Here is an 11952-nt window from a genome sequence, read left to right on the forward strand (position 1 = left end):
GGCCTCTTCAAACAGAACCAGTCTCAATCTATTTCCTAGATCTGAACCAAAAGTGCACATGTGAATGCACATGGGTGTGTGGTGTGTGGACGATTCCGTATTTTAAGGGACGGTTGGCAACCCTACACCACAAAAGACAGAATAGACAATAGTCATCCACCTGTTTTGATGCGAAATTTCAATTTGCGCATTAAAAAACTGAGTGGAAACGCTGCCTAATTCGCAAAAACCTCCAAATATCGCAAAAAGAAATGTACCCGGGCCCGGGCCCGTGTGGCCCGGGCGGTTCCGCGGCCTATGGTGTGGCAAAGGGGTGGCATGAAGACTTAAGGGGTGGCAGAAATATATATTGCTGATTTTATCACATATATCAATATTTGCTTTGGAAAAGCCCCAAACTGAAGATATTTTAACACGTTAATTGCCAAGAACGAGTTGAGTCGTCAAACACAATCCAGCTGTTCACTGCCAACGACGAGTAGAGTCGTCAAAAAAATGATTTTTTTTTTTTGACCGTGGGATGTGCATCTAACCCTTTTACATCTCTTATATAATTATTGGAGCCACCGAACGTTTACAACCCATTCCACCGACCCACTAAGTGGCAACAGTGCTCTCCTGACTAGAGGAAGGCAAGCATTTTTTTAACTTGTCACGCCATTCTCACCCCAGCCATTCTCATGAAAATGGATGGGGGAAAACGCTCTCGTTTTCGCGCTGATTGCTGGCGATGCGGGATTGCAAATTTACATAATACATTACAGGTGGAACACACTTTGAAACACGCAGCATAAATATGACCAGAATCGCAAAAGCTTCTCTCAACCAAAACTCCAAGAAGCGAGCGAGTCCATGCCGACTTCCTCAAACAGCGGCCGTGCAGACAGGCACAGGACAGCAGCAAAGCACTCAGACTGGTGACAAGCTTGTGACGGCCGCTGCAGCCAAGAAGAACGCCCACGGAGGGAGGAGTTGAAGCAACTCTCCCTCTCGCTCTCTCCCTCTCTCTCTCTCTCTCTCGCTCTCTCTCTCTCCCTCCCTCCCTCTCTCTCTCTCTCTCTCCCTCTCCCCCTCTCACTAGGATTAAACCTAGTGCGTCTCCCTCCCGAGAGGGAGGGAGAGAGAGAGAGAGGGAGGGAGAGCGAGAGGGAGGGAGAGAGAGAGAGAGAGAGAGAGAGAGGGAGGGAGAGCGAGAGGAAGGGAGAGAGAGAGAGAGAGAGAGAGAGAGAGAGAGAGCGAGAGAGGGAGAGAGAGAGAGAGAGAGCCAAAAATGAATGGTTAAAGTGACATTTCTATCGAATTTCACAAAAAGCCGTTTATCTCTGAATATTTTTTCTGACGCTAAAACCATGCTGTATTCAACTGCTAATGCTTACATAACTACTAACTCTACAAACTAACTCTTTTAGACAGAGAAAGTACACATTCTATTAGTACTTTTGAGATATTGTATGTTCACAAACTCCAAGCAGAAAATAATCCTCGGCTCTTGTAAAATGAGCCACAATCCTCAAAAAACGGCTTGGCAGAAGCTACCTACAGCAAGAAAAAAACGGCTGGCAGTCAATGTGTTAACTGAAAAACATTGTATGTTCACAACACTGAAGAAGGCCTACGGGCAGAAACGTGTTTGTTGCTGTGCTGCTGCCCCAGACTAAGGTATTAAAACCTCTAAAAGGACTTTTTTTGTGTGCTGGCTTTTCTGTTGTGACTTGATATTACATGTGCCCTGCACCGAAGTTGCATACTTTTTGGAGTGTGCTCGCTTTTCACTTTTTTCCTTCAAATACATACTACAGCATGCGCTGGGACGCGTCATCAGTCACCTTATGACCCCATGTTGAATAGAAATGTCTAAGGTGGCATTATAAATAATCGAATGAATTGTAACTGAATCATCTGTGTATAAAATCCACTGTATAAAAAAGCTGACTTGCCTTACCACAACATTTCTCACTTTTAGACCAGCAGGGGCGACCAAAGCTATTGGGTGGAAGAAGAAACTTACGCTACAGGCATGGCCTGTGATGTCAGACGTCACGTTGAAGGCTGGGTTTACCCAGGCTAACTTACGCTACAGGCATCGCCTGTGATGTCAGACGTCACGTTGAAGGCTGGCTTTACCCAGGCTGGGTTTACCCAGGCTAATGCAATGACTGTTGCAATACAGCTCAACAGTCATGTGATTTTTCTTGCCCCAGAAGTGAATTCCCCATTCTCTCCATAGACATTTCAGTGGAACCAAGCGAACCAGTCTTCCAGAGAATCTTGAGTGACCATAAAACATTTTACTTTCAGCAAAAACAGAAAATAAGGAGAAAAAGATAGAAAATTCTATTTTTTCCCCGCATTTCTTTTTTGTATCGACCATATAGTCTGGTCTATGGTTTATAATGCTGCTGCTGCTACTCTGTAGGCTATAGCCTATAGCCGAGACAAGTATTTTCAAAAAAATGATAAAAGATGAATGAGAATTGATCAAGGGTGATAGTGATTAAAAAAGGTAGGGTCAATAATACGCATTTACAGTGAACTTTAATTCAGCTTATTGTAACACCAATAGTGACATTTGAATTGAATAAATAATTAGAGGAAACATTTCCTTTTTTCCCTTTTTTTCACAGTCATTTTTCCCCATAGACATTTCGTAAAATGTGTAGCCTATAAAAATAGTTTTACTTGGTCAAATCAAGCGATTCAACTACATATAATCAGGAGAGATCATATTATTTCACTTGGGGGGTGAAAAATTATGGTCTGACTGTCAGTGAAATATTATGGTCTGTCTTGATTCTAAATATAGCTGAATCGCTTGCTGGTTTGACCAAGTAAAACTATTTTTATACGCATTTTGCTAAATGTCTATGGGGAAAAAATGGCAGATGAAATCTCTTGGTTCACAGGGGTGTCAGGCAAGCCAAAATTCTGAGGGGGCGACAATCAGTGGTGACCAAAGGTCCCCGGCTAAATATTTTCGACCTAAGGTCTGAATAGATCTGCAACGATTCAATCAGTCTGCCCAGATAAAGTGTGTTGACTCCACTCATGATTGATTGATTTATCTATCAGTCAATAGAAGCCAGATTTAGAGGAATTCATCCACAAGAAAATAATCACTGGACTTGCCACCAGGTCAGACACCAGAGGTGACTGAGGTCCAACGTAGACTGACCACGTTTGGTCAAAACATCCTATCTATAAACAACCCAGGTTCGAATCCGACCCATGGTCCTTTGCTGCAAGTCATCCCCTCTCTCTCCCCACCTTTCCTGTCGGCCTAATACTATCCTATCAATACAGACAAAATGCCCCAGAAACATAAGATGGAATGTGTGGCAAATTAATCTGACATAAACAGTGGCTCGAGCTGGTCCATCTTGTCGTCTCAGGTTCAGGCTTGATTGGCTGGGCTTTGAGCAAGAGTCGTCTAATTACCTCAGCAGGGAAATTGCAGTGCCTGTCATAAATGACTGATGACATCAGAATTGTTCGAGTGCTAGTAAAAATCACATTATTTTCCCGAAACTGCTGTGTATCACTGTGTGTGTTTCTGTGAAGTGTGTGGATGTGATGCCGTGTCTTCCTTGAGGGTTTGTCTTCTGTCCCGTTCCTTTTTTTACTGGGAACTAGAATCTCACGCTTCAAAGGTCTGGGATGCCGCTGTGACGTCACCTGCCCTCTGATTTCCTCCACCGATCTCAGGGAAACCTCACCACCAGCCCCGACCTCAAAATCACAAGGTGGGAGCTCCATGCTTCAACAGTAAAGTTGTAGTAAATACTGTTTATTAGCACTTCTGTCTTATGGGTCTCATTAAATCGGTCATACACACAGTACTCTCTAACTTCTTATCTGTGGACATGCTAACAGTGCTAACAATGGCTAACAGTTTTATTCCCGTTTTCGACCCATATCGTCAGAATCTGATCCCTAAGGAACCATCAGACTGCTAATTCTCGTCGCGTCAAAAACGGGAATAAAACTGTCTATTTACATGGATGTAAAGCACGCTGCCACGTGGCCCCCACGGAGCTACATTCTTAGACTGGCTTGCACACTATTTCTATCACAACAATGCCTAAGACGGACAAAAACGCTGCGGAGAACACTGGGTGAGTCGTCAGATAATAATTAATGTGATGAGAGGGCTCCAGGTTTAAAAAAAAATGAAATTCTCCTGTAAGCAGCACTGTTGAGTTGCAGCAAAATGGACTTTTTGTGATGTACTTTGAAAGGGTTTTTCCCCCCTTGAATCAAATTGTACATTATCAGCTTTATTTTAGCATGCAAAAGTAGCGCGAGACCCATTCCTGGCTGTTCATTGGCTAATGAGTCTCGCATTTTGGCCCTCCGCTGACGCCACCTCTCTCTAGAGGACACTAGGCTGCACATGCCAACCAGAGTGGGCCAGAGTAATGTGCGGGCCTTTCGGCGTAGTGGTTTTTGAGCCTGTGTTGGTATATATTGTAACAGGACGGGCTAGGTTGAGAGAGCATTGGGTTGTACAGTCATCAAACACACACACACACAAAGCAATTCATTCTCCCCAGTGGCAACGGCCTGGGCTTTTATTTTGAAAAAGGGTAGTGGCCCAACTAGGTCCATGGCAATTCTGTCAAACTGCACATAAATAATGGGCAGCGGTATGAGAGGATTTTTGGCGCCCTCTTTTGGCACTCTGGGCATGTGCGACAGTAATCGGTCACTGCTCTTACCACTCAGGGCCAATAGAACGGGCTCATTATGCGCTCTTTTGTCTTCTCCGCTCCCAGGTGGGCCCCAAGGACATGGCTGTGGGCCAGGTGCAACACTGTGGACACATACTGTGGGCCAGGTGCAACACTGTGGACACATACTGTTTGGGCACAACAAACTTTTTTGGTTGTTCATCCTCTGAGCATAGTATAGTAGCTGATTCTTTATCAGGAAGTGGGGATATGTCAGGTTACTCACCCCTGGGGCCAGTTTCCCCTCGATCTCTTGCACATTGCTTCGGGCATGTGTCAGATTGGGGTCCTCCAACTGGGCCGTGCCAAACTGTCCTTTCATCCGGGGTAACGGCTGGGCACCCTGCTCACCTTCCCCTGAACTCTGTTCCTCTGGAAAAACCACAAACGGGTTCTCCATCTCCTCGTTTGAGCTGGGTCCTGTCGGACTACTGTCCCCGTTCTTTGGAGCGGCACACACAAGCTTAGTGGTTGCTTCTTTTGGGGACGGTACCTGAGAGTCAGTTTAGCTTTGAGTTTGTTAGACTTTGCATTATACAGATGTCTTCCTTCACTCACCGATTTTTTCCTGTACAGCTCATCATAGAGAGGGCAGTCCCGGCCGACTACTGGGTATTCCTTAGTGTCTCCATGTACGCAGGACACAGGTAACATTTCACTAGGTTGCAGTTGGCCCAGGAGATGGAGTTGGATGAGTGAGACTGCACTACCTGAATCCACCAGCGCTCCGGTATCCTTCCCATTGACTTTCACTGGCACCATGTGGGGAGGTGAACATTCAGAGACCCAGCAGGAGTCCAGCAGGTGGCAGGGCTTCCCCGGACCTCCATCAGCAGAGGCTGCAGTGGGCATAGATTGGTCCCTGGTGGGGCAGTCCCTGGTGGGGCAGTCCCCGGCCAGGTGACCCACCTCTCCACACTCGAAACACCTTCTCTGATCACCAGGGACCTGGAAGCACCCCCTCGTCTTCTCTCTCCTGGGTCACCTTCTCCGGGACTTTCCTGGCTTTAGCAGCGTCTGGTCACTCAACTCTTCCAGACTTCAGTATCACCACTGTAACCTGGTGGCTTTCAACAAGAGTGACTAGTCCCTCCACACTGTTCGGGTTACCATTGGCTACCATCTCCACTCTCTCCAACACACTCACCCCCTCTGGGTCGTTGGTCAGCCAGGATTTAGTGCTAGGTCATCATACACCTGGGCTCTAGCAGACATCTCGGGGCTGTATTTCCACTCATGAAACCTCTGAGCTCGAGGATGTAGGCTGTAGCCATACCTGGCCAGTCTCTTTCTTTAAGGTGCTATAAAACCTTGGCTTGTTCAGGAGGAAGGTCAAGGTAGGTAGGCCTGCTGGGCCGGTGAGAAAAGGTCCAATAAGATCTGCCCAGGTGTTCTCGGGCCAACCCTCCCTCATAGCAGTGCGTTCAAATGCAAGAAGGTACGTACGCCTCTACCTCATCGTTCTCTGACATCTTGGGGATGAATCAACGGGGGTTGGGATGACTCCCTGTTCCACCGGACTGGGCAGTGGCAGCCCCCATCATCCTCTGTAGCTCTGTATGGATGAGCGCGTTCTGCTGCCACTGTTCTGCCAGGAGGTCTCTCTGCATCGCTTGCTGCTCCGTGGTGATCTTCAGCAGTTTTTTTTTTTTTAATAATCGGCTTCTTCAGTGTGGCTTGATTACTGTACACATCACCAGCTCTGCCCGTATTCTCCACCAATGTAACAGGACGGGCTAGGTTGAGAGAGCATTGGGTTGTACAGTCATCAAACACACACACAAAGCAATGAATCCTGCCCAGTGGCAACGGCCTGGGCTTTTATTTAGAAAAAAAGGTAGAACCGAGTCGCAAAAGGTCAACATAAACTGGCTCCGACTGGAACTCTACTTTAACCCTATCGGGCTTATCGGGTTGTAAACTCGCAAGTTAGGTAGTCAGGTCTGGTTGTCTTTGCTCGGCTCTCTCTGAGCCCCTTTGCTCTGCTGCTTCTTCTCCCAAAATGAGTGTGTTCCTCTGCACTTAGTCTGATCTGGGCCTAATCAGGTGGATGGGGAACATCTGGGCCTAATCAGGTAGTTGGGGAACATCTGGGCCCAATCAGGTAGTTGGGGACAGCTGGGTGAGTTGGGTCAGGTACACCATCCTCCTGAGACCACATGATGGAGCCAACGGGTGGGGACATAGCAGGCCTCAATCACCATGCAATATCTTTTGTATTATGTTTCATATCTTAGATTGATCTGTGCTGTAAGTTTGATGCTATTTATGTGTTGCTGTATGTCTTGTTTCCCTAAGACCAGGCAGACAGGGACCATGATGTAAATAAGTGCTTACACTTTCTCATGTTTTTATCCCTTGGATGCTGCCTTTTATTATCCACAATAAAAATCAATCAATCAATCAATCACATCACAGAAGTAAACCCAGGAAGAAAAACCACTTCAAAATACTTCATGCGCTGGTGAGCAGCTTACCTTCAAATGAATGGGCGGCCATTTTTCCCTTCAGCCTCCGGTTATATAGAAGAACCTCCATGGTGAATCTCTGCGACGTGGTCTAACAGTGGACTAACATGATGGCCGCCGGCACGTGTTCCCTGCCTTCCTCCTTGGGCTACTCATGCTCGTTCCTCTCCTCCTTTGTCTTCTCCTCCTTGTTCTCCCGCTCCAGCAGGCGGTAGTTGATGCCCATTACCACGAAGAGGAAGAGGCTGGCGACAATGAGGATAATGCCGCAGCAGATATAGGTGTAGTCGTAGGACTGATAATAGGTGTAGAAGCTACCCGTTAGTGGCGGGCCCAGAAGCACAGGCCCACACTCCACTATAGTGACCAGTCCCACTGCTGAGGAGAACCTCTCTGCCCCCACCAGGTCCATCAGTGTCTCAAACAGCACGGAGCTCACCCAGCCAAAAGCGAAACCAAAGAAGATGGCGTAGACCACAAAGCCAATGTAGCTGTCCCCTGACAGCGGTGCCAGCACGTGGCACAGTCCGTTCAAAAAGATGGAAGCGGCATAGTAGTACTGCACCCTGGGCCGGACCCACTTAGTGTTGGCTAGCAGGCCCATGGAGGGACGGGCAACCATGTCGACGATGGCCAGTACTGACAGTAAGAAGGCCGCCTTCTGCGGGCTGATGTTTTTGCTCTTGGCATAGTTGGAGAGGTAGACGAGGGGCGCGAAGAGGCCAAAGAACATGATCACGTTGCCCATCAGGTAGAGCACGAAGCCGCGGTGTTTGAACAGCGTCAGGTCGATGAAAGAGTTGAGGGTCTTCTTGGGCTTGTGCATGTTGGGCGTGGCCGGCTGGGGCTTGGCTCCGATGGGGCGCATGAGGGAACCGGCCACGCAGCAGTGGAGTATAAGCCCTCCCAGTATGAGGAAGCTGCCTCTCCACCCAAACTGCTTGAACAGCCAGGTGTTGAGAGGGGCCAGGGTGGACAGGAAGACGGGGCTGCCCGCCATAGCGATGCCATTAGCGATGGGCCGGCGCACGAAAAAGTACTTACCGATCATGGTGAGCGCTGGATTCAAGTTTAACGCCATTCCCATACCGCCTATCACTCCTACGAAGAAGTAGAGCTGCGCCACAGTGTTGCAGAAGGAGGCAGCGACCAGCCCCGATCCGGACAGACAACCTCCCACCATCATGACTGGTCGACTGCCAAACTTATTTACGAGGATACTGCTGATCGGGCCTCCGGCGTACATGACGGCCAGCATGATAGAGGAGATCCAGGACACCTGGCTGGGCGTGGCATCAAACATAGCCTCCAGATCCTTGTAGAAGACAGTGATGGACTTGGGGCCGGCGTAGGAGAAGCCGATGGCGATGAAGGCCGCCAAGACCACGGCCCAGCCCCAACCACCGTCAGGCGGGGTGTAGCCCTGCGGCGCACCCAATGCTACAGGCATGGCTTCTCAGGACGAGAGGAACAAGAGGGAAGATAATGGAGGGGAATGCTTCCGTGAGGGTTGGCTGGTCCGCTGGAGTAGCTTATGTCGAGTTGATGCTCGGATGCTGTGTGCGTCCCGGTGTCCTTGCTCTTGGCAATGAAAATGTGCAGGGTGCGACAGGAACTTCAATGACGCTCAACAAAGTGCCACCAATTCTATACATAAGTGATATCATCGGTGATTTATGACAGGCGACAGACACTGATGATGTCATATAAATTGTGACATCACCAGTGATGTCATAAATCCTTCTCAGCACAGGTAGGAACTGTGCAACTCAGGCAACTTGAGATCTCGACATCACCAATTATTATGTAATGATATAATCAATGAGTGATGTAATCAGTGATTATGTCATCAGTGATGATGTCACCAGTGATGTCACTCGAGCAATTACAATCTCACTTCTTCTGACATCACTGATGACATCACAATTAAGTCTATGACATCACTGATGTCACAATGTCTATTGTTTACTATGACATCACGGAAAATGGCACTATATATGACATCATTAGTCGCTATGGCATCATCAGTGATTTATGACATCACTGATTAAATCACAATTCAGTCTACTGGCATCACCAATGTCCAATGTGTACTATGACATCACTGATAATGTCACAATCAGTCAGTGTGGGTATGACATCATCAGTCACCACTGGCCACCCCTAGACAATGATGATGATGATGTCATCGCTCTGGTCACCACTTGACGATTGTGGAGCATGACATCATCAGTGGGTATGACATCATCAGGATAGTGGCGTGCCGTGCCGGACGTCCTATGACCCTGTTGATATCGTTCCCGCACCATCATTTTTTCCTAGTATACCTCCTTCCAGAAGGCATTAATCTTTTCGCATTCCCACAAACAGTGGATGAGAGTCCCTTTCGAGTGTTTACACTTAAAACACATATCTGAATTTGTGCCGATAAATGTATTTAACTTAACAAGGGTAATGTATGTGCGCATTAACCAATTGTATTGTAATAATTTAAGCTGAGTGTTCGCAGTCTGTGTTTGTGCTTTACTACAAATGCTACTCCATTCATCCAATATCCAATATCCGATATCCTCTCTAATATCTTCCCTCCAAAAGTCCAATTTCTGCACAGATGATTCAGTTGAACCAAACACTAACATAATAAAGCTCTGACTCGAACTTGTTGACCGTTATATCAAAACTGGTCATTCAGTGATGTTTTATTGCAACACAACTAACGTTAGCTCACAGCTAACGCAGGAGAATGGGAGTCAATGGGAGTGCTACATGGAGGCAAAGACATAACGCTAGCATGTATTCACATAGGGAAAACGTGCGTGGATTTTCGCGTAACACTGCGCAGAGACACCCGGGCCGGAAGTGAGGTGTTTGTTGTCACGCTGATTCCTCGTATTGTCAGCACTACGTCACAGAGCTACGGAAGCATATTGCATTCACTTGAGAAATAAAAGAAAATCATACTGTTTTTCTGAATTAAGGAGTTTGCAGGAGCAACGAGATGGAGATGTGGCAGGCAGGTAGCCCCTTTTGGGACGTGTCATTTAACGGGGTTTGAAAGCTCGATGCTGCTGATGCCATTGAAGTTTGGTTCGATACCATGGGCCCAACAAAGTGCCTATCCACAAGTTGCTTTCAAGTGCCTTTTGCAATGATCCTCCTACGCGCTACGTCCTGAAACTTCTCACTGTCAGGTGAAAAGAAGTAGCTGGTGACTGCACATGTATCAGAGGAAGCATTGTGCTAGTCTACAACTCTCCCAAGATCGGCAGAGTGGGTGGAGCAACGACTGGGACAGCAGGGGCGATTGGCCAAGTAAAATTCGGGAGAAAATGGGAGAAAAATAAATATATATATATATATCCACAAATGTATTTTTTCCTAAAATTGCAGTTGTGGATTCTATTCAAACTCACATGTTTGATATGATATCTGGCAGTATGAAGATCTGGATTGGAGATACATTGTAACAGTACAGATTTCCCAGCATCCTGCCAGCTCATTGCCATGGCAACCCCGGGTCCTGATGCTAGCCGCGCGCCGCAGTGAGAGAGAGAGAAATAAAGGGAGAGACAGAGAGGGAGAGGAGAGAGAGAAGGACAGGGTTACTCACACACACACGCATACACACACACACACACACACACACACAAAAGCACCGAGCAACCGACCGAGGCTAACCTCAGTCTGGTTAGCATGAAGCTAACAGGTTAGCATGAGGCTAGCTGGGCTCCCCCTTGGTAAAGAACAAGGCGATGTGATGTCAGAGGCGAGCGGAGCGGACTGCTAATGAGGCTGTAGATCTGCCGCAGTGTGACCACACACCGGACCACACAGCACCGGACTGGACCGGACCACATCGGACCGGACCACACCGGACCGGGCTGACTGACTGAAGAGGCAGCGCCGGAGCAGCTGGACTGATAGCTCACACTCCACAGGTAACAATCTGAACCCTTCATAAAGCCTGGCCATTATTACAGTGTTATTACAGTGTTATTACAGTGTTATTACAGTGTTATTACAAGGTGAAGTCAGCTCCAGAGTGGTATGTTTTGGTTGAACAGTTAGCTTTCCAGCAGAGTTTGGTGTGTCAACAGGAACAGGTGTTCAGAGGTGGAAAGTACTCAAGTACAAGTACTCAAGTTTTTTTTGTACTTTTAAAGTATTTTTTTATAATGCTATACTTTTACTCTAAATGATAGGTATTCTACATGAGTACTTTTTAATGAATGAGATTTTTGTTTTGCACACCACACTATGAAAACAGCACGGTAGAATTGGGACTGAATCACTTCCGCATTTAGGGTGTTTTATTTTAGTAAATGTTAGTTTCTTCATTTGAAAAACAAAAAACAAACTAACGCACCAGCATGTCTGACCATTAGCTGAGCTATCAATCACTAACGATGATTTTACCTGACCGTTAGCCGAGCTGTCAATCACTAACGATGATGTTACCTGACCGTTAGCCGAGCTGTCAATCACTAACGATGATGTTACCTGACCGTTAGCCGAGCTGTCAATTACTAATGATGATGTTACCTAACCGGTAGCCAAGCTGTCAATCACTAACGATGACATCACCTGACCGTTACCTGAGCTAAATGTGGAGCGTTATGTAGCCCCCTTGCTGCCAACCTAGGTTGACATGGTTGGTACCAATGGCTGCTGTAGGTCTTCTAGTTTTATATGAATATATGGGGCGGCTGTAGCTCAGGAGGTAGAGCGGGTCGTCCACTAATCGCTTTGGATAAAAG

General features: G+C 47.1%; 1 pseudogene across 1 annotated transcript; it reads right to left on the bottom strand.

Annotated features, from left to right (window-relative positions):
• Positions 1–7343: 7343 nt before the first annotated feature.
• LOC310798439 (monocarboxylate transporter 1 pseudogene) lies at positions 7344–8645 on the bottom strand (annotated as a pseudogene). Its single transcript has one exon. The product of its transcript is annotated as a monocarboxylate transporter 1 pseudogene (transcript).
• Positions 8646–11952: the final 3307 nt, after the last annotated feature.

The sequence above is a fragment of the Poromitra crassiceps genome (genome assembly GCF_964638095.1).
Source record: "Poromitra crassiceps genome assembly, chromosome: 25".
NCBI lineage: Eukaryota > Metazoa > Chordata > Actinopteri > Beryciformes > Melamphaidae > Poromitra > Poromitra crassiceps.